This window comes from Lepisosteus platostomus, chromosome 6 (genome assembly GCF_059453375.1).
Source record: "Lepisosteus platostomus isolate fLepPlt1 chromosome 6, fLepPlt1.hap1, whole genome shotgun sequence".
Taxonomy (NCBI): domain Eukaryota; kingdom Metazoa; phylum Chordata; class Actinopteri; order Semionotiformes; family Lepisosteidae; genus Lepisosteus; species Lepisosteus platostomus.
In genome coordinates this window covers 7886742-7912007 of record NC_142616.1, presented here as the reverse complement: position 1 = coordinate 7912007, position 25266 = coordinate 7886742, and the positions used below count along the sequence as shown (strand labels likewise).

Here is a 25266-nt window from a genome sequence, read left to right as displayed (position 1 = left end):
ACACACTTTTTCGGAGGACAGATCTATGAGAGCTAGTCTTTGAACTGTGGGAGGATTACAGAGCAGCCAGAGAAAGCCTATGTAAACACAACACAGGGAGTTCACTGACAGTAAGTCCAGGGAAGTCACAGAAAAAAGTGATACACAAACCTATGGTTGTTTACTTAGGTGTTAAGTGCTCTTTGTGTTAGGGAAAAATCACAAAACAAAACAAAAAAACCCTTTCTTCAGGGATTTCACTGCAAGGAGTTTATAAGAATACCATGCCTCTGTGTTACAGCACACAGATAACATTATTAGATTTAAACACAAAGAAATGACTAATTAACTGTCAATAACAGACCCTAAAGTCTGCTCCTGGCTCCACTTGACGGACTGGTGAGACTCCATTTTCAAACCATAGTCAGGGTCTGCAGACTAATAGAAAATGGTGGAAGAGACAGGAGACAAGGACAACACTGTGGATCCACAACAGGGACGACACATCTACAGAAACAGCGTCTACAGATATGAAACTACCAATACTTATTAATGCTAACAATAGTGAAACAATAGAAAACGTCATTTCTTTTCCTGTATTCCTGGGATGACGATACTGATGAATCAGGTAGGTGAAGAAGGATTCTGACAGGTCACAAGTAACTGCCGTTATAAGTAACTGTACTTGGAAAAATGAGGGAAGAGCCAACACAACGCCAGAGGGCACACAAACACACTCCCTACCAGCACAGCGTGCCTCTCTGAATTATTGTCTTCCTCTAGTACAGCTGCTCTCCGGTGTTTTCTTGGAACTTCAAGGTTATTAAGCTCGAGGCAGTTTGCACAACAGCTTCCCCTTGGTTTCACCATGCCCTCACAGTGCAGTTAGTGTGCTTTTCCGTTGCTAACCACAGCCTTTCTTTTCTGTTCCCATTCACTGCTCATTTACTCTGCCTTTACAGAGCACTTTGCAATCATGGGGAGAACATACAAACTCCACACAGTTAGCACGCCAGGAATTGAGCCCAGGGCCACAGAGCTGCAACCACTGGGCCACCGGGCCACACTCTTTGTGATCTTTTTGTGTGAAATATTTCTCACCATTACATTGCTAATTTGAACATTTGAGACCTTAAAATGTATATGTAACATTCCTCAAATGATTCGCCTTTTCCAGACCCTTGTGAATCACCAGTTTTGTTATTCACCAGATGAGCACACATGTACATAAAGCTGCATTGCACTGAGACCAAGGAATCAATAGGGATTTTCAGGCATACCTAACCGGAGAGGAATATAACACCAATTCCAGTGATGGCACTTCTACGTTTTGCACAGATAATGCAATACAATCACTGATCATAAAAGAGGAATCCCACATGGATTCCTACATCACACAGAACCTGGTGTAATGTACATGTACTAATCATAGCACAGATATATTGATTCTATGCCAACCTATAGGTCAGTGGTTCTCAAACTGTTTGGACCAAGTACCACCCCTAATCCAACCAAACTATCCAAGTACCACCTACAAGTCATCATCTCATAGGAACCCCAGAAATTATCAATGACCAACTTGAGCGCATGTGCACACACACTCACACATACATATAATAAATTTTATAATAATAAACTTTGTTTGATATATTAAAATGTGGCTTCTCAAAGTGTTTTACAGAAAAAAAAACAACACATAAAAATAAAAAAGCACCATTTCAGTGAGAGGGGTGAGCCTGTTTAGTCGAGCAAAGCAGATGTGAATTCATTTTTCGAGCCTTGATACAATTCACAACAGTCTAACAGATATTAAATCGTCAGGCATTTTCTTGATGGCAAAGGTCTCGCGGTGAATGTTGCAATGAAACCATTAATTTCTGGAGCAACCTCTCTAATTCATGCAACTACACCGCTGTGTCGGCTTGTCATTGCTCTAGCACCGCCTGTACAAACTCAGATGCATTTTATCTAGTCGATGCCATTCTCTTCGATAAATTCATTCAGAAGCTGAAATATGTGCTCTCCTGTAGTTCCTGTTGGTAGCGGCTTACAGAACAGAAAGTCTTCATGGGACATGCCCTCAAACTCGTATCTAACGTAAGTCTTATTACGTAAGACTCATCTTATTGCAGTGAAAAACATCTGCTCATCTTAACGCGCTCTGTCAGCGTACTTTTGATATAATCCTACATTTCAATAATTCTATGAATGACTGTGTCTTTCGGGGAGGGGGAGGCAGCAGGTCGAGCTGTTCAGCAGCTTTTTCTCCTCACATAATAGTGTGGGGCTTACCTGCTTTAGCAATCCGCAAGCTTGCATTTTTCCACGTTTCCGTTTTTATTTCAGTGTTTATTTTAAGTATTTATTTAATGCGCATGGGAGAGAAACACAGAGACGCTCGGTGTATTTTTCTCAAATTAACTTAGAACAGTTCTTAAATATTTTTCTGTTATTTTTCACGCTTTCCTGTGCTCACAAGATCACCAGCGTACGTAGCACGCATTTCTATGCATTCCTGTGTTTACAACGTTGGCATTGTTCCAAAATCACGCACATTCTCCTTTCTCCCTATTTGCTGGAGATACAGTAGCTTTTTTTAAATACAATTGGTCACTTGCGTCCGTAGCACGCATTCCTATAGAGTGGTATAGAATTACAGAGTATCTCTTGTGTCCACTGAAGTATTAGCGCGCACTGTATCGTAGTACGTAGGCTGCGTATTCGACACGTATAAAAAGACAAAATATGAAAACCCGTCCCGATTTTTTCAGCGCACACAACACAGTTCCAGGGTCATTTGGCGTACCACCTGGCGGCACGCCACGTACCACTGCCGGGACGCGTACCACAGTTTGAGAACCACTGCTATAGGTAATTGCAACGACATAAACTAGTAGTCTGTGAAGACATGACCTGTTATTGATGTAATGCTACAGTGTAAATAAGATAAGGTCACTTTATTAGCCACCTACAATTTCTTGCATGAGGAATTTGTCTTTTTGCATACCCCAGCTTGCTTTCCATGAGACACACAGACAAGGAGAGAAGCTGGAGGTCAGAGCGCAGGGTCAGCCATTATACAGCACCCCTGGAGCAGTTGGGGTGAAGGGCCTTGCTCAGGGGCCCAACAGAGTAGGGTTCCTCTGCTGGCTGTGGGATTTGAACCAGCAAACTTCCAGCCACAGGCAGAGATCCTTTGCCACAGATCCACCACTCTGTTAGTCTTTCATTTGAGCTAAATAATAGCTGTGCTCTTTGGCACTGTGTTCAATGATAAAACCACTGAACCAGAGTAAGGTATCTAGTGCTTTAACTAACATACCAGACCAAATTCACTGCAGATTTCACATTTTTGAGACAAAAACTCACGGAAAATCTGCCAGTCAGTGGTAGCAAAACAGTGATTTAATATAAAATCTGATTCATCCGACCAATGTTGAATGGTTCTTAATGCTGGCCTCTCCTGTTTAAGTTTCTGCTTGTAAATGGGAAGTAGCAGAATGGAGGCGTGATCAGATTTGCCGAAAGAAGGTTGAAGGAGGACTTTGTAACCATCCTGGAAGAGAGTGTAAACATTGTCCAATGTGTTTGCTCCGCATGTTGGGCAGTTAAAGTATATTAGGCATTGTTTTCTTCAAGTTTGCACCGTTGAAATCACTGCTATGATGAATGCCACCATTGTCCCTGTTCCTAAGATACCCAGAGCTGCCTGAATGACTACTGCCCTGTTGTACTTACATCAGTTATCATGAAGTGCTTCGAGCGGTTGGTCAAAGCATACATCACCTCCTCACTGCCTGAAACCCTAGACCCACTGCAATTTGTGTATCACCAGAACAGGTCAACAGAACATGCTATTGCAACTACCCTCCATACTAACCTCTCACACCTGGATAAGAAAGGAACATATGTGAGAATACTGTTTGTTGATTACATTTCAGCATTCAATACCATAGTGCTCTCAAAACTTGTCATCAAGCTCCAGGACCTGGGACTGAACACCTCCCTCTGTAATTGGATCCTGGACTTGTTGATGGAACGTCAGCAGGTGGTGAGGGTGGGCACCAACATATCTTCTACCCTGACTCTAAACACTGGAGCCCCCCAAGGCTGTGTGCTTAGCCCTGTCCTCTACTCCTTATTTACCCATGTAGTGTAAATTGTAAGTTTATCTGCTTACCTTGCCTGGTTAAGGAATTTAATCTATCCTCCTAACGCAGCAGCATGGTGTGAAGGACCTACACACATAAACCCCCTGTTTATTAGAGAAATGCAGAATTGAGGCATAGGAACAACCCTGATGTTATCCTTCCTAAACCTAACTTGATTCATAAACTTCTGGCCTTTCACCAGAAAATACGACAGAAAATTAACCGGAATCTCCCTTTTTACCTAAAGTCCTAACCTAACCAGCTGATCCTGTTTGGCCAGGAACATATATCAAACAAGTATTATTAAGATCAAGGGCATCACAATATCATGCTTGCCTCATTGAGTCTGACTGGGCAGGAGACTAAACCTTTGGATATCATGATGAGGCAAGTGTAGAGAATAAGAAAAGTTTTTGAGATTTTGAGAGTACAGAGAAGGAGTTAGACTACAGTATATACTTGCTGATTTTGAAATTGAATTGGAACATTAATCCTATGCTAAACATAGTGAATACTAGAAGAACGTTTGTATGGCTTGTTTTTCCTGTGATAGATGACAATTATTTTCAATAATAAATGAAAGATCCTGGCCAGTAGTGATGTGGCACCCTGAAACTGTCACACAGTGTAAATCATACAAGTGTAAACAGTGTAAAAAACTAAGCCTGTTTTTATATTCACATATGCGCATGATTCACATCATGTCCACTGCACCTGCTGTCGAAACTACAAGCTGTTTGTACTTCTCTCTATTTTCCTGAAACATAATAATATTTCATTAATTTCAGCAAATGATTATCTTGCATGTTGCAATGAGACATAATTTGTCTGCTCTCTACAAAATCCATCAGAAAGACTTCCCAGTTCCCATTCTCACAGAGCAGTATGAGAATTTTCCTCTTCTGGCAGCGTATAGGTTTCTACATGCAGAAAATTATCCACTGGTTTAATAGTTCCCACTGTTCCTTCACCATTGTCCTTCTGAGATGCCACCGCATTATTTCTTAATTTTCATCAAATCAAGACAAAAAAGAACAGGTGAAGAACAGATGAAAGCACAAAAACACACAACAAACAGTGAAGGTGCTCTCCTGCTTGTTTTTTCTTCCCTTTGTTGCTTTCTGCTTTTCCTTTCCTTATTTCTAGGTGATTTCTCCTTTGTCTGAGAAAGGAGGCATGTTCCCAATCTTCTATCCCCTGGGAACTTTCTCCTTTAGCAATTCTTAGAAAGTTGGAAAATCTTCCCTGTGACCACTGAGTGTTTCAACCTAGCCACTACAACCGTTTGTATCGCTGCAATGGTTAATTTGCACAGGTAGTATGGCGAAAGCATAATACCTCACATCTCTATGGATAGCTGATTCCTAGTTTTGGGTTAGGCTTATGTTGTTTTCATTGTGCCACAGCAGATGCAGTCACAAATCCAGAATATATGAAGGCCGGGACCATATGTGCATTGGCTTTGGTACTAAATGTATCTCAAACCCAAACACGATCTTCCAGCCCTCTCCACCATCTATCATTCCCGTGTTTTACAGAAAGCAAATCCATCTGTGACAATCCTTCACCCCTCTTGATTAATCATTTCCAGTTACTCCCATCAGAACGCAGATACCGACTCCCCAATTCCAAAACCAACAGATTCAAGTTCTCCTTCATACCTGTTGCCATATCGTTACTTAGCGCTTGACTTTCTATGCAAATGTGTATGTACATTGTTGTACTTTTCGTGTTTTTCTTTTCTGTCTGTACACCAACACTGCTGCTGTAAAACAAATCCCCCCCTCAGGGAAAATAAAGACTATTTCTCTCTAGTTAGATGTTTGAAATCTGCATCTGTAATTTGAGGATTCTCTGGGATGCACTGATCTCTGACCACCACTGCTCTTTCTGGAGCCAGACAAGTTAAAAACCAATTATTGAGCATGCTTTTCCTCCATCTTCATCTACTCCTTTTGTCATTATTAGATTAATGACTGAAAACATGATAAAGTGCTTCTACAAAATATTGAGTCAGGAGAATTAATATTTCAGCAAACAAGATATGGGCTTTTTTCATTTTGTTTTCATAAAGAGTGGGCAGCACAGTGGTGCGGTGCTGCCCAGCAATAGCATTGCTGATTCTCAGCACTAAGCCTTTGAGTTCAGATCTGGACCTGGGATGCTATCTGAGTGGAGTTTGTATGTTTTCACTGTGTGCGTGTAGGTTTCCTCCTGGTGCTCTGGTTTCCTTGTAGTCTAAAGACATACCAAGGTTGTGACTCGGAAAACTGGCCCTGGCGTTCACTAACAAACCAATCAGAGAAGGTCTGAATTCAGTGTGGGAGCTGACATTGTATTGATCCAATGTATCAGCAAGGAAAGTTAATGTACTGTTCAGCAGAGACTCTGATATTACTTAGAAAACTGTTATTTGTCAAGTGTAGGCACATTAATTTTTATGCTTCCTGTAGAGAAGCAAACCACAGCAGACTCAGAGGAAGTGGACAACTCAGACACAAGCGCCCTGCTCAATATACTTCTCCCCCCGCCCCCTTGGTGGAGAACATATGCAGCATGAGCAATCTCTATCTAAGCAAAATGTAATTTGAAATCAGGTTTAGGACAATTGCAGGAAATGGAATAAGCTTGCAAGTCATTGCCACTTGCCACTTTTGAATTATTTCGTATTGAAGTAAAGCAGAATTGAATGAGGAACCTTTCAGTCTTCTGCATTTCAAACGTGAATATTCAGCTGAAGAGGAAGAACAACTGCCAAGTGTTGTTTGATCTGTTCGTATGTACAGAATGTGTGGAGGTGGAGGATTCCCATTTCTCAGACATGCACTGTCAGTCAGTCTTCTTCTACTGGGTGAGTGACAACCAGTACTCTTAATGCACTTATAGTTTCAGCTGTGGGTGAGTGAAGTGGAGATGTGTGCTTTGGACCTGTCATACTGCAAAATTGTTTCAGCTCCAGCTGATTTCTAAGCACTTTCTCAAAGGCATTTTAGTATCACATTTACTTTTCCAAAACTCTTACTGTTGCGATCAACTGGCTCATACTGTATGTCATGCAATATTCAGATTCTGTCTTAGCCTTTCCACTTAATTCATTAAGGCTCTCAAGGGTGAATAAAGAGTTAATAAGGAGTCATTATTGCATATGTATGAAAATAGAAATAAGGAGGCCAAATCCCTGGAATGTCTCTAACTTTCAGGTGAAATGTAAGAAATTATTTTTCATTTTTTAGAACATAAAACTAAAATGCATATTTGTAAATCAATTGTAATTGACTACCTCAACATTTAAGTAGACACACAGAGAATCCTTTGCATTTCTCATGTATTTTATGAATAATGATAAGCCGAGTGTGAAAAGAGTGGCATGTCATATTCAAGCTTGACAAACCATTTTGCTGTGTGTTATTTTCCTTAATTGTTTGAGAAAGTACATTAATTTGACATGGGCCACGAGCGTAGAGATAAAAAACAATCCTGCCATAATCACAAACATTTTATGACTATTTTTATCAAAACTGTTTGAAAGAAGATTTTTTTTTTGATGAGAGACATTGAACTACTTGTAAAGTACTTGAAACGAACGTCCTATTACTTCTAATGTAACATCTTCTTTGACCTGCATGTTTATCATAATAATAATAATAATTGCTTACACTTATATAGCGCTTTTCTGGACACTCCACTCAAAGCGCTTTACAGGTAATGGGGACTCCCCTCCACCACCACCAATGTGTAGCATCCACCTGGATGATGCGACGGCAGCCATAGTGCGCCAGAACGCTCACCACACATCAGCTATCAGTGGGGAGGAGAGCAGAGTAATGTAGCCAATTCATAGAGGGGGAGTATTAGGAGGCCATGATTGGTAAGGGCCAATTGGAAATTTGGCCAGGACACCGGGGTTACACCCCTACTCTTTTCGAGAAGCGCCCTGCGATTTTTAATGACCACAGAGAGTCAGGACCTCGGTTTTACGTCTCATCCGAAGGACGGCGCCTGTTTACAGTATAGTGTCCCCATCACTATACTGGGGCATTAGGACCCACATGGACCACAGGGTGAGCGCCCCCTGCTGGCCCCACTAACACCTCTTCCAGCAGCAACCATAGTTTTTCCCAGGAGGTCTCCCATCCAGGTACTGACCAGGCTCACACCTGCTCATGTTGGTAAAAAGCTTATTTCTTGCCCCTCCAGTGTGTCAGGTGTCTATCAGTGGCGCCTCTCCATTGGTGCTGAACGGCACTCTGGGACAGTCAGTTAATCTGCCCTCGGGGTTTGATGAGAAAAACTACAGCAGCAGTAATATAACACTACTGGAATGGGAAATGAACAGAACTGTTATCATGCAGTTCCTAAATAAAAACTGGTCTGCTCCTAAGAATGATCACTTCAAAGACAGACTCTTTGTAAACACAAGGGATGGCTCTTTAACAATCTCTCAGCTAAAAGGAGGAGACGAAGGAGAGTATGTACTCAGTGGCTTCGGATCTGCAGGGAACCTGCCTCAACAAAGGATAACCCTTCATGTTTTTGGTAAGCAGCTTGTTCCTCAGAGATTTCATTGGATTTTAAACTTTGTTTTTTATTAAATTGAAAAAGAGTATTTGTAAATACTGTACTTGTTAAAGTTTCCTCATTCCAAAATAAAACAGAGAAGAAAGATTTCAATTGTATTTGAGGATTTAAGGAAATCAGGCTTTAGTCCTTAGTGGAAAACTCTGCATAGTGTTTACTTATCCTTTTACATAGCTTAGCAAGCCTGCTCATGAATCACCCTTGTTGTTCTATTAAGTTTACAGTAATGACAATTGTATAGATCTCAGCTATACAAAGGTCTAAAACATAGGTCACAACTTCTGAATCAATGAAGCGCTCCCAGTTGCACCGTGGTTGGATCAGTCTATTGCTGAACGTGCTCTTCATTCTCACAAGCATGTCATAGAGGGGATGGGAGACGTTGTCCATGATGGGCATTAATTTGGACACCATTCTCCTCTTAGCCACTACCTCCAAAGGGTCAAGATCAGACCCAAAGACAGAACTGGCTCTTCTGATGAGCTTGTTCAACCTGTTGGCATCCCCTGCTCTAATCCCAGAGCCCCAGCACACCACCACGTAGAACATGGCACTCGCTATAGCAGACTGATAGAACGTATGAAGCATCTTTCTACACATGTTGAAAGACCAGAGCCTCCTCAAGACATAAAGTTGGCCTTGGCCTTCATGTAGATGGCCTCAGTGTTCTTACTCCATTCCAGTCTATCGTCAATGTGAACACTCAGGTACTTGTATGAATCAACTATCTCCACACCACTCCCATGGATACAGACAGGAAAAACTAGTTCATTTCTTACATGTATCTTGATAATTTGTTTTGTTAATCCTCACCGGGTGGCCTATTTTTCACTTCTAAAATGTTAAGAACAACTCACACAGTAAGGAAAACCTTCAGAATGCATTTAATCTTAAATACAAAGCAAATCTGAAATACAAAGCCAATACAATATATTACAAAGCTACATTCAAGCTAAGTTTAATCATTGCAGTTAATAAGACCTATTACTGTATTTATACTGTGTGTAAGTTTTAACTGTAATTTGAATCCCTTACACCGTTTAAGTTAAATTGAAATGATGGGATTTGTTTCATATTCAGAGTGTGCTAATTCTCCTTTAATTCACCAAAAGGGTAGGAAGGCATCTTACAGTAAGAACTCTTTTAATTTAATTGATTATGACAAGACACAGATATCTGTTGCCAGAACGCTTCAAAACTGGTATACAAGGCGTTTCTGCCTCCCTGATTAAGGTATCTCGACCATTGTATTTATTTGTAACACATACAGAAAAGTACCATATTGTGTGTAATCTATTTAGTTAATGTAGATAACCAATTTCCATTTCAAACCTTTATTTTAGACAGGTGGGTAGCTGCGTCAGCATGCGTAGGCTGCAAAGGAACAAGTAATAGGTTTATTCCATGCTGAAAAAAAGAAGAAAGAGAACACAACGTTTCGGCCGTGGAGCCTTCTTCAGGTGTGCAATGACCCCCTTCAGGGTCCCATGACCCCCAGGACCCACACCTGAAGAAGGCTCCACGGCCGAAACGTTGTGTTCTCTTTCTTCTTTTTTTCAGCATGGAATAAACCTATTACTTGTTTATTTTAGACATATACTCTACAGGGCTTGTGAGACACCAGGTGACTTTAAAGTGTTTGTTCCTCTCAGTTTCGATTTCAGACTCCAGACCCATGTTTTCGCTGTGTGCGTTGAAGACAGTCCTGTTCTCTGTGGGTCTGGTCATCATGGTGTCTGCTGTCATCGGTGTCCACATCAGGGAGACCCTCAGGAACAGGTGAATGAAGCTCTGCCAGACTCCGAAAGCAGAGAAGGTCTGAGCTAAAAGGATATCATTTGTATTCTAAAGTCTTCTAATAACCTTATACAGCACACTGAGATGAAAGACGAGACATTGTTTCTTCTTAGGAAACTGATACAAGGGAGAAAACTATTTTCAAATTCTAAAATTACTGCTTTTTCAAACTCACAAAAAATTAAAGTGGATATTATTCTGTGGTTTATTAAAGGTGCTAGTCAAGGTTCCTGCAAGACCATTTCCATTAATCTGCTCAGACCTACAGACAGTTCAGTGACAGGTGTCTCTCCTGTTACATTCTTTCAGCAGCCTGAGTAGTTCAACCCTGAGCTTTATCCCCCACACCATGTCAATTCCTCATACAGACTAGTTGATTTTTCTAGTTTCAAATGATATGTGCACAGAGAACTCAGGATCTCCCTTTATGGGATACAAGTTATAATGTTAAATCCCATTATTTTCAAGGCTGAGTTGAAGAGAGTGCTCAGAGTACTGTACCTTGTGATAATATATGACCACTGTGTTCAAAATGTGTAAGAAAATCGGCATGATGTACAATAACTGAAGAAATACAGAGTAGAAATAGAATAAACTTTGTAGTATAGAATCCATCATGCTAATTTTGTTCCTGGATTTTTTTTGTTTCAGACATAAAACTGAGCACCCAGAGGGTGTGGAGGATCAACATCTCAGAAAGGCAGAAACCTCTTTCTGACCATCAGACTCGAGCCAAAACAACCTCAACACCGTACTCCTAACCAAGGACTTAGGGAGTTTTGGGATGTTTAGTAAATTGAGTTTTATAAGAGAAGTGTTGGAGGAAGATTAGGTCCTAATGTTGCCTTCTTCCACTCTCCTACTCTCACACCTCTCCCACCTCCCCATCTTCACCCTTGTAGCAGCTCCGCAGCTCATTCCTTGTGAAAGTGAGGGGAGGGGGTTCAGTAAGCCTCATCCTTACAGGCAGGCTGCTTCTCTAAGCTAGGGGAGTCTCTCCAAACAACCATTTTTGCTGAAATATCATCTCTTATCCCCCACACCATTGTTGGTAAAGACAAATAAGTGAAATCATATTTCAGTTAGTTGGTCAAGCTACAGTATATAAATAAAATAGAGCAGGCTAAAAGATCTTCACTTGGTACAAAGTTCATACGTATTAAATTTTAACATGAATCTACAAATTTGATAGGTTGTCTCCTTACATTGCACATAGTTTTTTTCCGGTGTACAATATGACAAAAGCTCATTCCGCCATTTACTTAAAGAAGGCAAAAAATGTGTTTTCCAGTCTCTCAATATACAGTATTTTAACTGCAGTCATTGCCAAAAGTATAATATGTTTACCTTTATTTTCAAAATTTGATATGTTTAAAAATATATATTTATATAACCCAAAATGGTTAAATGTGTGTCAAATTGTATTTTATTTTTCTGTTATTGATAATAATTCAAATGTACATCTCAATTTTTTTTTTATATATAATTTCAAAACATATGCATAACATCAACCTTTTCTGATTTTGCAATGGGCACTCAGATGATAAAGTAGCTTTAAATTGCTTCATTCTCAATGGCATTTAATATATATGATGGAGTATATTAATACTGTATATATTAATTAAACATTAGCAACAATCTATGTGTAATTCTAGTGAAAATGTTGTGTTCAATTCTCTAAGAACGTCTGCCGCTCTTCTACTAACTACTCAGATTGAAAATAATTTTCACATTTTTCCTTTTTTGTATAAAACTACACTTCAATTCTGTATTCAGCACATCATGTAGTTTAAAGATAAAACCATTAAGGGAATAAATACCTTGAATGGCTTTCTCTTTTGGTGTGTGAGTAGGAATTGAGAATTCTTTTTTAATGTTATTGTAACCAAGTTGTGTATCTCCAAACATTTAAAAAATGCTCATCAGGTATATTGTGCATTTCCTTTTGACTGATTCAAAGTGTGAAAAAGTATCATCATGACATAAATCACATAATTCAATAATACACTTCTCCTGCCATTTAAGTGTGATGCCATCTGAAACAAGTGGTGGAAGAAACAGGTTATCCCATAAAGCAGGAAATGTAGTCAAAGTTTGACCTTTTTCCAAAAATGTATCGTGTTATTGCCATCATTAATAGTAGAGGTATATAATTGGATTACTGGTTATCATATGTACGACTTTCAAGGCTTCCATATAAAGTACGGCTCTCGAAGAAGTATTCAACATCTGTTGCTCCAATAATAACCGAGAAGGTATACAGTAACTGTGTTAGCTTTCAACCAACTGAAAACACTTCCAGTAGACCAGCCAGATAAAATAGATCAAATTTGTCAGATTTAATAAATGGCCTTCTTCATAAGGACCTTGCAACATTTAGATTTTTATCTGTACATTTGCTGAGCCCAAATACATTTAGAATTCTATTTATGAACATTTGTGGCAAGCATTTTACCAGTAGTCATCTAAATACAGAAATTTAGGTAAAACAGACATCGTGATCACATTCACTGTTTTGATCATTAACAATAGTAGATGAGCCCATGTCTCTAAATGTAATTTTTATATTCATAATTCAATTTATTGATTTGGTTCTGTTCTGCTGTTACATGAATACTTAAATATCTAAGCCAATGACACAACCCTTTGAAGTGTGTCTTTGTCATGCATGGTAGCACTGCGGTACCACACAGTGATGCCACTAGTGAGGACACTTTCTATGGTGCTGCAAAATTCATGAGCAACTGCTTCCCCATACCACATATATTTAAGCACTGCAGAAAGTGCAAGTGCTGTTGTGCCTTTTTGGGACTGGCTACAGTGTTGTGAGACCCAGCCAGGTCGGTGGAGATCTGCAGGCAGAGGAACCGTAAGCAGCTGACAGTTTCCACTGCGGTGCCATCGATGCTGACTGGGGCGTGACTCCCTCTGAGTCTCCTGAAGTCCACAATGAGCTCCTTTGTCTTGTTGCCATTCAGGGCCAGATTGTTGTCAAGGCACCATCTTGTAAGATGCTCCACCTCACTCCTGTATGCGGACTCATCGTTGTTGTTGATCAGTTCAATAATAGTGGTGTCGTCTGTAAACAATGATGTGGTTGCTGCTGTAAGTGGCTGTACAGTCGTAGGTGAACATGGACTATAGCCTAGGACTGAGAGAGCAGCTTTGTGGCCCTCCAGTAGGATTGCTCTAGAGGAGATATTGTTGCCAATTTCTACCACCTGAGGACTGTCCATCAGGAAATCCAGTATCCAGCTGCAGATAGAGTTGCAGAAGCCCAGATTCCTGCGTTTTGGGACCAGCTTGGCAGGAACAATTGTGTCAAAGGCCGAGCTGTAATCAATAAACATCATCCTAACATAGGTGCCCCATCCGTCTAAATGTTCTAGGGCAGTACGAAATGCTAGAGAAATGGTATCATCAACTGACCTATTCATGCGGTAAGCAAACTGAAGTGGGTCAAGGGAGTCTGGGATAGAGCAATTTATATAGGACAATACTAGTCTTTCCAGGTACTTCATGACCACTGCAGTGAGTGCCACTGGGCGGTAATCGTTCAAGCAGGTTACCTTGGTCCTCCTGGGCAGTGGCACAATTGTGGTTTTCTTAAAGCACTCTGGGTACAGCAGACAGGGATAGAGAGAGGTTAAAAATGTCTGTGTACACAGGAGATAGCTGGTCTGCACAGGTTTTAAGGACAAGAGGGAAGACACCATATGGGCTGGCTGCTTTACAGGTTTTCACTCTCTTAAAGGCTCCATGCACCTCATGATTACAGAGCTGTAACACAAAGTCCCCTGGTTCACAGGGAGCCTTGAGAGCAGCTCGGTGTTCTGAGCCTCAAAACGGAAGTAAAAGGTGTTCAGCTCAGCTGGTAGAGATGCTACAGTGGAGAAAAATGCCTCTAGTGTTATCTTTATAGTTATATAGAGAATAGGCTTTATAGTTTTATAAATTAAGCTTATATAACTTTAAGTTAATTAAGTTAATTAATTAAGCTTAATCAACTTTATAGTTTTATAAATTAAGCTATATATAGCTTATATTATATATAGAACAGGTTTTTCTGTGTGCTGAGAAAAGTTAATTTCTACACACTCAGAAAATATAATTGAACCTCCTTGTAAAATAATTTTGCTGCTCTACATTTGTAGCTTATGATGTGAGATACATTACGTGTCTGTGTGTGCAGATGTCCAGTAGGCGGTGCTGTTTCTGTATTGTGTGTAATGTGGTGGAGAGCGAGTGGTCAGTTGACTGTAGCCATGGAGCTCTGTGTCCTCAGAGGGGGTGTCTGAAAGTATTAGACTGGTACAAGACCACAGGAGCCTGTGTAAACTCTTCTCAGGACACGGTGATGTGGAGTAAAACTAGGTGTGGGTATGAATGCAGAGAATGACACCGAGTACAAGTGCATTGGACCTTTCAACTATATTATTGCACTCAGATGGAAAACGTTTCATATATATTTTGTGTATATTTATTATGAAAAGATGAATCAGTAAGATGAACCTGTGACTCACCTGATTTTACATAAAAATTATAATAAATCTATCTCTTTCGCTGTATTAATGTTCATCAGTCTCTTGTTTTGTTTGATCTCTGTCATCAGCATCAGGGAATGTCTCAATTCAGTGTTGGACCTCAGTTCCATTGACTCAGTCTTCCAGAAAGGGAGTTGTATAGTATCTCCATTCAATAGGAAGCCAGAAACTACTTAAAAACTGTTCTTATCAACTGTAAGAATCTGAAGTTTTCTGATAGCTGTAGAGAATCAAACCACAGCAGACTCAGAGGAAGTGAGCAAGTCAGGCACAAGCCAAGTGCCCACAGTACCTCTTCTGTCCCCCTCCTCCCCTTGCTGGAGACAAGTGCTCACTCCAATGTGCCACCTACAACACCCACTTCAGCATGAACGGTAACTTTTAATTCTTCAACTCTGATTTGAAATTTGGTTAATGGCAATTACAGGAAATAAAATATGCCTTCAAGTCATTTCCACTTAAAAAAAAACAGAACTAAATGAGGAACCTTCCAGGCACCCTCTGCATTTCAAAGTAAATATTGAGCTGAAGAGGAAGAAGGTGTGTCAGGCTTTGTTTGATCTGTTTGTTCGTATAAAATGAGTGGAGCTGGAGGATTCCCATATCTCACACGTGCACTGTCAGTCTGTCTTCTTCTGCTGGGTAAGTGACAACCTGAACTTTTAATGCACAGAGCTTTTCTATCAAGTAATGACATGGAGATGTGTACTTTTCTCATGTTATATTGTAAAATCCTAATGTATCAAGCACTGTGTAAGAAAATCTGTAAATCTAAAACTAACATTAACTAACATTCTCTGTTTAATAAACACTTACTTGCAGACAATACAGGTGTTTTAGTATGGCTTGTCATTTAGTTTTCAAATTTTAATTATACTGAGAATTGCCTTTATATCAACCTTATTTTGAAAGACACTGCCTACATACATAGAAGCAATTATTATTCAATAATGTGGGTTTTAATAGTACACACATATTCAAAATATTTCATATCTATTTAAAAAAAATGTTCAATTTCATGCAAGGAAGAATGTGGTTTAAATGTACCCTGATAACTATTACAATCATCAGTGTGCCTCCTCTCTTGCTGTTATCTAGATATGTGAAAACTAACAAGTAAAGGTTCATTCCAAAGGATAAAGAAACGAAAACACTAAGTTTAGGCTGTGGAGCCTTCTTCAAGCATGAGGGAGCAAGGGAAAGTAGTAAATAAAATGAATTTTGTTCAAGTAAAATTGAAAAATGAATTACATTTTGAAATTAATTAAAATAAAATATGTGAAAAATAACTTAATTAAATTAGCACGAACTATTTCTAATATTTTATTGTATCCTGTTTCATTATTTGTTCTTTCAGGTGTCAATCTGCCCCTGTCAGTGTCTGCTGAGGAGAATGTCACAGGCACTGTGGGAGGATCAGTCACTCTGCCTTCTGGTGTGCAGAGTGTGTCTGTCCAAGACATTGTCTTAATGGATTGGAAATACAAAGGGAAAGCTATTGTAGATTTTAGTGGTGGGAAAACAAACCCAGATCTGTCCCCTCAGTTCAGGGGGAGGATACAGATGAGTGATCAGAGTGGAGATTTAACACTGACTCAGTTACACCTGGATGACTCTGGAATGTACACGTTCACTGGGATCAGAAAAACAGGAGCTCAGATCCCTACAAAGATCATTAACCTGCAGGTGTACGGTAAGAAGTTACTTTATTTTCCTTTTAATTTCGTATGAATTTCAGATATTTATATAAAATGATTCAATCCTCATTTTCAACCAGGTATAATTGATTTTATCAAGGTTTGGGCTCATACACAGTGAACTTAGTGTTTAAAGCATACAGTATGTTAAAAAAACAATTACATTCTACGTCTGTGAAGAGCCACACTAGTATATTTCAGTTTTTGGTTTTGTGGTTTATGTTAATTATTGTTACTTTTGCTGCTGGTAAATTAAGGTCAACACTTCTTGCCACAAACATTTTGCTCTGTGTTTGAGCACTGATAGTAGTGAATTTGGACTGTATTATTTTTAATTTAACTCCAGTACATTCTGTTACTTTATATTTGTGACAGTCTGCTGCTGATGGGGAACACAGCAAAATACTCTGTTTCAATACTCTGTTTAAGAAATGTGTAACCAGTGTGTGTAGCTGCTACCCAAACCATGTGTTGATAAAATACGTGTGTTTATTTCCCATCATGTGTCTTTATTTCCAAGTACAGTGGCAAATCTGATGCATTGAACTTCTCTTAATTTATTACATGCTATGAAAGAGGTCAGCTTCTCCATATAGTAGACCTTAAATGTTCTTTCATTTAAATCTGTCAAAATAATTTTTTGGAAACTAAACTTTATCATGGGCAATTTGAAATGGGAACACTCTTCTGTTTTTATTGTCCACATATTTAGAGCTGATCCAAGCAGTGGAGATTCAGACAGAGGTGGTCTATAAGGATAATGGAAGCTGTGTTCTGACTCTGACCTGTCAGGTGACAGGGGGCAGCAATGTTTCTTTTCATTGGCTGAAAGGTGGGCGTGGCATTCCTGGGACTCCCAGTGGTGCTGTTCTAGAGCAGATAGCTCATCCTACAGACGGTGCTCTCACCTTCAACTGCACAGCCTTCAATCCTGTGAGCAGTCAGTCTGCTTCTGCACTTGCAGAGTGTTACTCACAAGGTGAGCTCAGCATCTTCTCATATGGAGTCAGATGGCCATTCAAGCTAGGTTTCATCATTGTAGTTAATAAGAGTTATTGCTGTTTTCATACTGCATGTGAGTTTTAAATGTAATTGAATCCGTTACACTGTTTAAGTAACATTGAAATGATGGGATTTGTTTCATATTCGGAGTGTGCTAATTCTCCTTTAATTCACCAAAAGGGTAGGAAGGCATCTTACAGTAAGAACTCTTTTAATTTAATTGATTATGACAAGACACAGATATCTGTCGCCGGAACGCTTCAAAACTGGTATACAAGGCGTTTCTGCCTCCCTGATTAAGGTATCTCGACCATTGTATTTATTTGTATGCAATACATACAGAAAAGCAACATATTGTGTGTAATCTATTTAGTTAATGTAGATAACCAATTTCCATTTCAAACCTTTATTTTAGACATATACTCTACAGGGCTTGTGAGACACCAGGTGAGTTTAAAGTGTTTGTTTCTCTCAGTCTGTGTGCGTTGAAGACAGTCCTGTTCTCTGTGGGTCTGGTCATCATGGTGTCTGCTGTCATTGGCGTCCACATCAGGGAGACCCTCAGCAACAGGTGAATGATACTGTGTCTGAAGTTCTGATCTAAAAGGAGCTCATTAGTATTAATGTTCTATTAACATTATACAACACACTGAGATAAAAGGCAAGACATTGTTTCATCTTGGGAAACTGTTTTCATACTGTACATGAGAAATATTTTCAGATGGCAAAAGTATTGGTTTTTGAACTCAGAAAAACGAGTGTGGAGTTCCTTCTGTACAGTATGTTATTAAAGTTGTTAGATTAGTGTTTATGAAGCAAATCTTTCTCTTCCCTAATCAGACCTACAGATAGTACTTTGACAGATATTACTCCAGGTACTGTACTTCACCTACCTAAGGTGAAACCTTTCTAATTTCCAAAACATTATGTGCCCAGAGAACTCAGGAGCCCTGATTCTATGGGACAGCAGTCATGATGTTAACTCCAGGTAAAGACATCATGTACATGGATGGGTTGAATAGAGTGATCAGTTTACAGTATCTTCTGTTAACATAAGAGCTGTGACTGTTCAGAAAGTGTAGTACAGTCTGCATAACAAACAAAAACTGAAGAAAAACAGAATAGGTACAGAGTAATCCTTTACAGAACAGAATGTGTCATGATCATTTTCTTCCTGGATATTTGTGTTTCAGACATAAAACTGGCCACAAACAGGAAGTGAGGGGTCAAGAACTCAGAAAGGCAGAAACTTCTTTCTGACCACCAGACTCAAGCTGAAACAACCTGGACACTGTGCTCTTAACTAAGGACTTGAGTTTCAGGTTATTTCATAACTGGTGTTCATAACAGACTTTTGGGATGAATTTTAGCTCTGATTGTCAACTGCTTTCACTCTTCTACATATAATATACATTGTATTTATCTTGTATTCTGGACTTCCCTCTGGGCATTTCTGTCACACCTCTACCACCACCCCAGCTTCACCCTTGCAGCAGCTCCCCAGCTCATTCCTTATGAATGTGAGGGAGGTTCAGTGTGCCTCATCCTTACAGCCAGGCTGGCGTTCTCTCAAACCCTAATACATTAATTAGAGGATCCATCCAAATTACTTTGCTGTGTACTGAGTCCATTTCTTTGCAAGACAAGGTTATTGAACCCCCATGTAAAATAACTGTTGCTTTACATTTGTAATTTCATATGGGATATACATGGGATTACATGTCAGTGTGTGAAGATCTACAGCATCTGGTGCTCTTTCTGCACTGTGTGTGATGGGATGGGAAGTGAGAGCTCAGATGACTATAGCAGTGGACTGCTGTGTCCTCTGAGGAGGGTGGCTGAAAGTATGAAGGTTACAATGGTCCTGCACTAGAACTCAGGAGCCTGTGTCCAGGCTGTGTAAGGACTCTTCTCAAGACAGAATGCATGATGATGTGGTTTAAAGCAAGTTGTGGTTTGCAACAGAAACAGAACACCAAGTACAAGAGTACTGGGTGTATAAACATCTTTATTGCACTAAACATTCTACATATATTTCATATATATTTTTTATGAAAGAAAAGATATATTGATTTGTAAACTAGTTACCAATTACTACTCCTCAAAAAAGAAGAATGAACCTATGTCCTTATTGTATACAGTCCTGAAAATAAACATTTTTTATTTCAATAAAGTTCATCTGTCTCTTGTCTCATTTGATCTCTGGCATCGACATCAGGGAATGTCTGAATACGGAGTTGTATCTAGAGTTGTCAATATACCAGTAAGGGAGTTGTAGAGTCTCCCTGTTAAGCGGGGAGTCTGAAATTATTTAGAAACTGTTCTTGTCAATTGTAAGGACATGAATATTTGTTCTGCTTGTAGACAAGCAAACCACATAGACTGAGAGGAAGTGAGCAGGTCAGACACAGGCCAAGAGCCTCATATACCTTTTCTGCCCCCCCACCCCCTCCCCATGCTGTAGAAGATGTGCTTGAACAATGATTTTTAATTCTTCAACTTTAATTTAAGTCACATTTAGGGCAATTACAGGAAATGCAATGAACTGCAAGTCATCTTTTAAAACAGCCAATTTTAAAAGCAGTTTTTTCACTGGAGTAAAACAGAATTAAAGAGGAACCTTTCAGGCTCATTCAGTATTCCAAACATGAATATTCAGTTGAAGAGGCTTTGTTTGATCTGTTTGTTCGTACAGAATGAGTGGAGTTGGAGGATTCCCATATCTCACATGTGCATTGTCAGTCTGTCTTCTTCTGCTGGGTAAGTGACCCACAACCTGTACTCCTAATGCACAGAGATTTGTTGTGTGTGATGACCTGGAGATGTGTACTTTTCTCGTGTTCTAGTGTAAAATCATAAGGTATCAAGCACCGTGCAAGAAGTTAAGTCTGTTAAAATGATACGAATCTCAAATTATTATTTTTTCCCTCAATGTTTGCTATTTAGTGAATAAGTCCTTGCAGGACTTTATTCCAAGCATTCTCAATGTCTGTCTTTCCAATTATGAATGAAAGTTTCCCTTCATATCAGACTTCTTTAAAAGACACTGCTTTGTGCATAAAAGCAGTTATTATTCATTGATGTCAGTTTTAATAGCGCATATATATACACAAAATATATCAGATCTATTTTATCATGTTTTGTTCAATTCCTTATACAGGGAGAAATGCAGTTTTAATGTGGTTATCTAGATATGGAAAACTTAACAGGTTAAGTTTCATTAAAATTCTTTTTAAATTTCTCAGTATACCACAGGTTGCTTCTTTAGAATCTTCAGCTGAAATATCCTCTGTGTGAAGGTACATGTATTTGGCACAAGTCTCATTTCAATTTTCATATTAAGGCTTTTCACATGACCTCGGAATTTATAAGAGATATACAGTAACTTCTTGGAAAAAAAACAACTAGTTCTCCCATTTCTAATTAGTCCTAAATACTTTTATCTTCAAGTTGCATTATGCTTTAAAAATTTGTAAAAAAAAAATTAAAATGTTTCTCTTGGAAAAAATATCACTAGCATGTTTTGTGATTTGAAAGGAATGTGACAGCAGACTAAAAATCATTTTTTACATGCAGGGAAATAGTTAACTTATGTATTTCCTTAAGAAACTCTCAAAATTTGTTTTAACTAGAGGTTGTATTATTATAAACGTGCCCTCCATTTGGGAACAGAAAGCCTTTGGAATTTCTATTCCGCAGTAAAAATTAAAGTACACATTTTAGGATGAGCATGAAAGTATTATTATTATTGCTCAACTTCTGTTACTAAAATTCTGATCAAAATCAAGAGAACACATCAGTCCTGTTAGTCTTATTTTTGTTTAAAAAGAGGAAAAGGACTTCTTTAATTTTATTTATTTTTTTACTTTTTCACACACAAATAACAAAAAAAACATACATTCACAAAAAATAAATAAAAAACTTCCTACTAATATTCTTAACATAAAGTGCCATTCATGTATATCTCTAATGGGCCCCAAACATTCCTATACTCACTAAGTTTCCCCTGTAAATTATATGAAATCTTTTCAGATTTAACTTGTGATACAGCCTCTTTAATCCATTCTTTGTACAATGGTCCTGTACTGTCCACCCATTTTGGCAATATTATTTTTTAGCAATAATACAGAGAGTCAAAAAAGTATTTTTATATTGAATTGCTACTTTAACCTTTGATAAACCACCAAGGATACATGTAATGGAAGTAAGTGGAATTGAGATATTTCGGTGCCTGAGAGATTTCCTCACTGTGGAGGTCCAGAATGACAGTATATTTGGAACACGTTCCTGTATTGTGACACTTCATCCTTTTCAATTTTTCTGGGGTATAATAGAGTCTATTTAAAATTTTGTACTGAAGCAGTTTCTTTTGTATAGCTCTAAATGGATAATTAACATTATGCCACACGGTATCCCAGTCTATGTCCTCTGACAGGAAAATAATTTGAAAATGATTTTGAAAAATAATCCAAATAACATCCTCTCCTGAGGCTATCAAGGTGGGTAAAATGTACTGTAAGTTAAATGAGCTTTAAGTTCAAAATTGCTTTTAGAATTAAACAACATTTGTTTGTTGCTCCTTGAGGTGTCAATCTGCTTCTGGCAGTGTCTGCTCAAGCGAATGTCACAGGCACTGTGGGAGGATCAGTCACCCTGCCTTCATGTCTGTTAAATGCTTCTGCTGAAGACGTGGTCATAATGGATTGGATGTACGAAGGAAAACTTATTGCAGAAAAGAAAAACAAAGACAGATTTCTCCCCTCAGTTCAGGGGGAGGACACAGATGAGTGATCTGAACGGGGATTTAACACTGACTCAGTTACGCCTGGATGACTCTGGAACATACAGGTTTGGGGGGTTATTAAAAACAGGAATGGAGATCCCTTCAAAGATCATTAACCTTCAGGTGAACGGTAAGAGCTTTCTTTATTTCTTTATTTGTACTGATTATATATCCAATATAGAAAGAAACAAAAGGTTTTAAAATGAATGAAGGAATAAACTCTTGGTAGAAGTTGCAAAAGCGATCACATTACTCCTACCCTGGAGTCCTTGCACTGGCTTCCTATCCGGTTTGACATCAGGGAAAGAGAAAGTTTGGGGAATAAGCTCTTTGTAGGGGATGCATAGGTGTGCACATCCTTTTTTAATGGGGGCTGTAGCTGTGTTCAGAGTTAACCAATCACATTCAAAATCATGTGCAAAGGTAAGTAGCATACACCTGCCATCAATGAAAGTGATTCTGATTAACCCCAAATAAAAATCAGCTGTTCCTGGAGGAGTTACTTGAAACCTTCGTGGTTGCATCCTACTAGGATAGCCATGGTCCGCAAGGAGCTGACAAAACATCTACGGGATCTTATTGTTGAAAGGTACCGATCAGGAGAGGGGTGTAAAAGAATATAAAAGGCCATGGAGCACTGTGAAGATTATCATCAGTAAGTGGAGAAAATGTGGCACCACAGGGACATTGACAAGATCAGGACAACCCTCCAAAGTCGATGGCAAAACTTATCAGGGAGGCTTCCAAGAGGCCTACAGCAACATTAAAGGAGCTGCAGGAATTTCTGGCAGGTATTCTGCACATAGTGCACTCTACCCTATAGTCTGGGCTATAGGGTAGGGTGGCAAGATAGAAGCCATTTCTCACAAAAAAGAACATCCAAACCCGTCTAAAGTTTGCAACAAAATACATTTAATCACCCTAAAACATGTGGGAAAATGTCTTATGGTCTGATGAGACAAAGGGAGAACTTTTTTTACCTTGATTCTAAAAGATATGTTTGGTGCAAAGACAACACAGCTCATCATCCAAAGAACACCACACCTACTGTGAAGCATGGTGGTGGCAGCATCATGCTTTGGGGCTGCTTCTCTTCAGATGGGACAGGGGCTCTAGTCAAGATAGATGCGATAATGACTAGCTCCAAATATCAAGATATTTTGGCACAAACCCTGCTGGCCTCTGTCAGGCAGCTGAAGATGAAGAGGAATTTCACCTTCCAACATAACGACCCAAAGCACACATCCAAGTCAACCAAGGATTGGCTTCAGAAAAGGAAGATCAAAGTCTTGGAATGGCCCAGTCAGAGCCCAGACCTTAATCCTATGGAAAAACCTGTGGAATGACCTAAAGAGGGGTGTGTACAGGAGATCTCCTGGCAATATGAAGGAGTTTGAACTTTTTTGCAAGGAAGAGTGGGATAAAATTGCAAAGTCCAGGTGTGCAAAGTTGATAGAGACTTATTCAAAAAGACTTACTGCAAAAAGTGTTTTCACAAAGTATTAGCTGGGGGTGGGGGTGTGTGCACACTTCTGCAACCAGGGTGTTGTAGGTTTTTCAATTTCAATTATTTTTCCTAATTATTTGTTTTTCTCTTGAAGTTTATTGGTTTCAAGGTCACATTAAAGATGGAAAAATGTCTGACGTGATTTATCTTGATTTCTGGCTTTACATCACAAAAACCTGCAATTCACGGTGTGTGGACTTTTTATATCCACTGTATATATTATACTCCTCTGTCCATTTTCAAGCTGCTGAAGCCTATGCTGGCAACCAATGAGTGCAAATCAGGGTACACCCTGGACAGGATGCACACACTCGCACCAGGGCCAGTTTTCCCAAAAGCCCATTAATCTACCAGCATGTCTTTGGATTGTGCGAAGAAAGTGGAGCACCCAGAGGAAACCCACGTGAATACAGGGAAAACACGCAAACTCCACACACAGATCGCACCCCAGGGCCTCAGGGCCTGGATGCTGTAGTGCTGCGAGGCTGCAAAGCTTACTACAGTATCAGCGTGCCATCCTATTTATAATACATCAGTCGTATTTTGAAGGTGACGAGGGCTTACTTTTGTAAGTCCTTATATTTTTCCACCGTCACTCACATGCACATCAGAGGATGGCAGATTGCTGTGTTTGCAGTTCAGCAGCTATGGTGACTTTCACCAATGTTGTTATTTATCAAGAAACCTGCAAGAAACCTGCTTTTTTTTTCAGAGCACGGAGGACTCACAGGAAGTGAACAAGATGACAGCACAAGACACAAAACCCGCCCTCTCCACCAGGTTCTTTGGAGAAGATTGGTGAGACAGAAACAAGTCTCATAAGAAAAGCCTAGTCTGATCCATGCTTCCATTGATTTGCGTAAAAGTCAGAAATGTCTGGGATTCGGGGACTTCTTGATTTCAACTATGTACTAGCTGTTAGCACACTCTTACAGGGTAAGTGATACAGCTTGCTTTCTAATGGGGACGCATGTCAGTTAGGCTGAATATACAATGATGTTTTGTTAATTGTTAATGCAGACCTTTATGCATCATGAAATTTTTAATTAGCTAGTTATTTAACAACTTTTTATAGACAGTTTGAATTTTTTTTGGAGCATTTTAGCATACTGCATTTCAAACCTGTTCCTCCTAGACAAACAAGCCATTTCAGCATTATGTCTATTGTTCGAAATGTGAGAGTAATTTTTGGTCTGTAAATTGCTAGGTTTTGGTCAGGCAAAAATCA

At 39.3% G+C, this 25266-nt stretch overlaps 2 long non-coding RNA genes across 3 annotated transcripts; both read left to right on the top strand.

Moving 5' to 3' along the window:
• The first annotated feature begins 6645 nt into the window (after positions 1-6645).
• Positions 6646-18220, top strand: LOC148659994 (uncharacterized). 2 transcript variants are annotated; one of them, XR_015939354.1, is made up of 3 exons: positions 6646-6981; positions 8328-8666; positions 17459-18220. It is a non-coding gene; the product is annotated as an uncharacterized LOC148659994 (long non-coding RNA). The 2 variants fall into 2 exon arrangements; XR_015939353.1 differs by lacking the exons at positions 6646-6981; positions 8328-8666 and adding exons at positions 11228-15691; positions 16407-16742.
• A 4-nt stretch (positions 18221-18224) lies between these two features.
• LOC148659993 (uncharacterized) lies at positions 18225-19924 on the top strand. Its single transcript, XR_015939355.1, has 2 exons — positions 18225-18319; positions 18942-19924. It is a non-coding gene; the product is annotated as an uncharacterized LOC148659993 (long non-coding RNA).
• The last annotated feature ends 5342 nt before the right edge of the window (positions 19925-25266 follow it).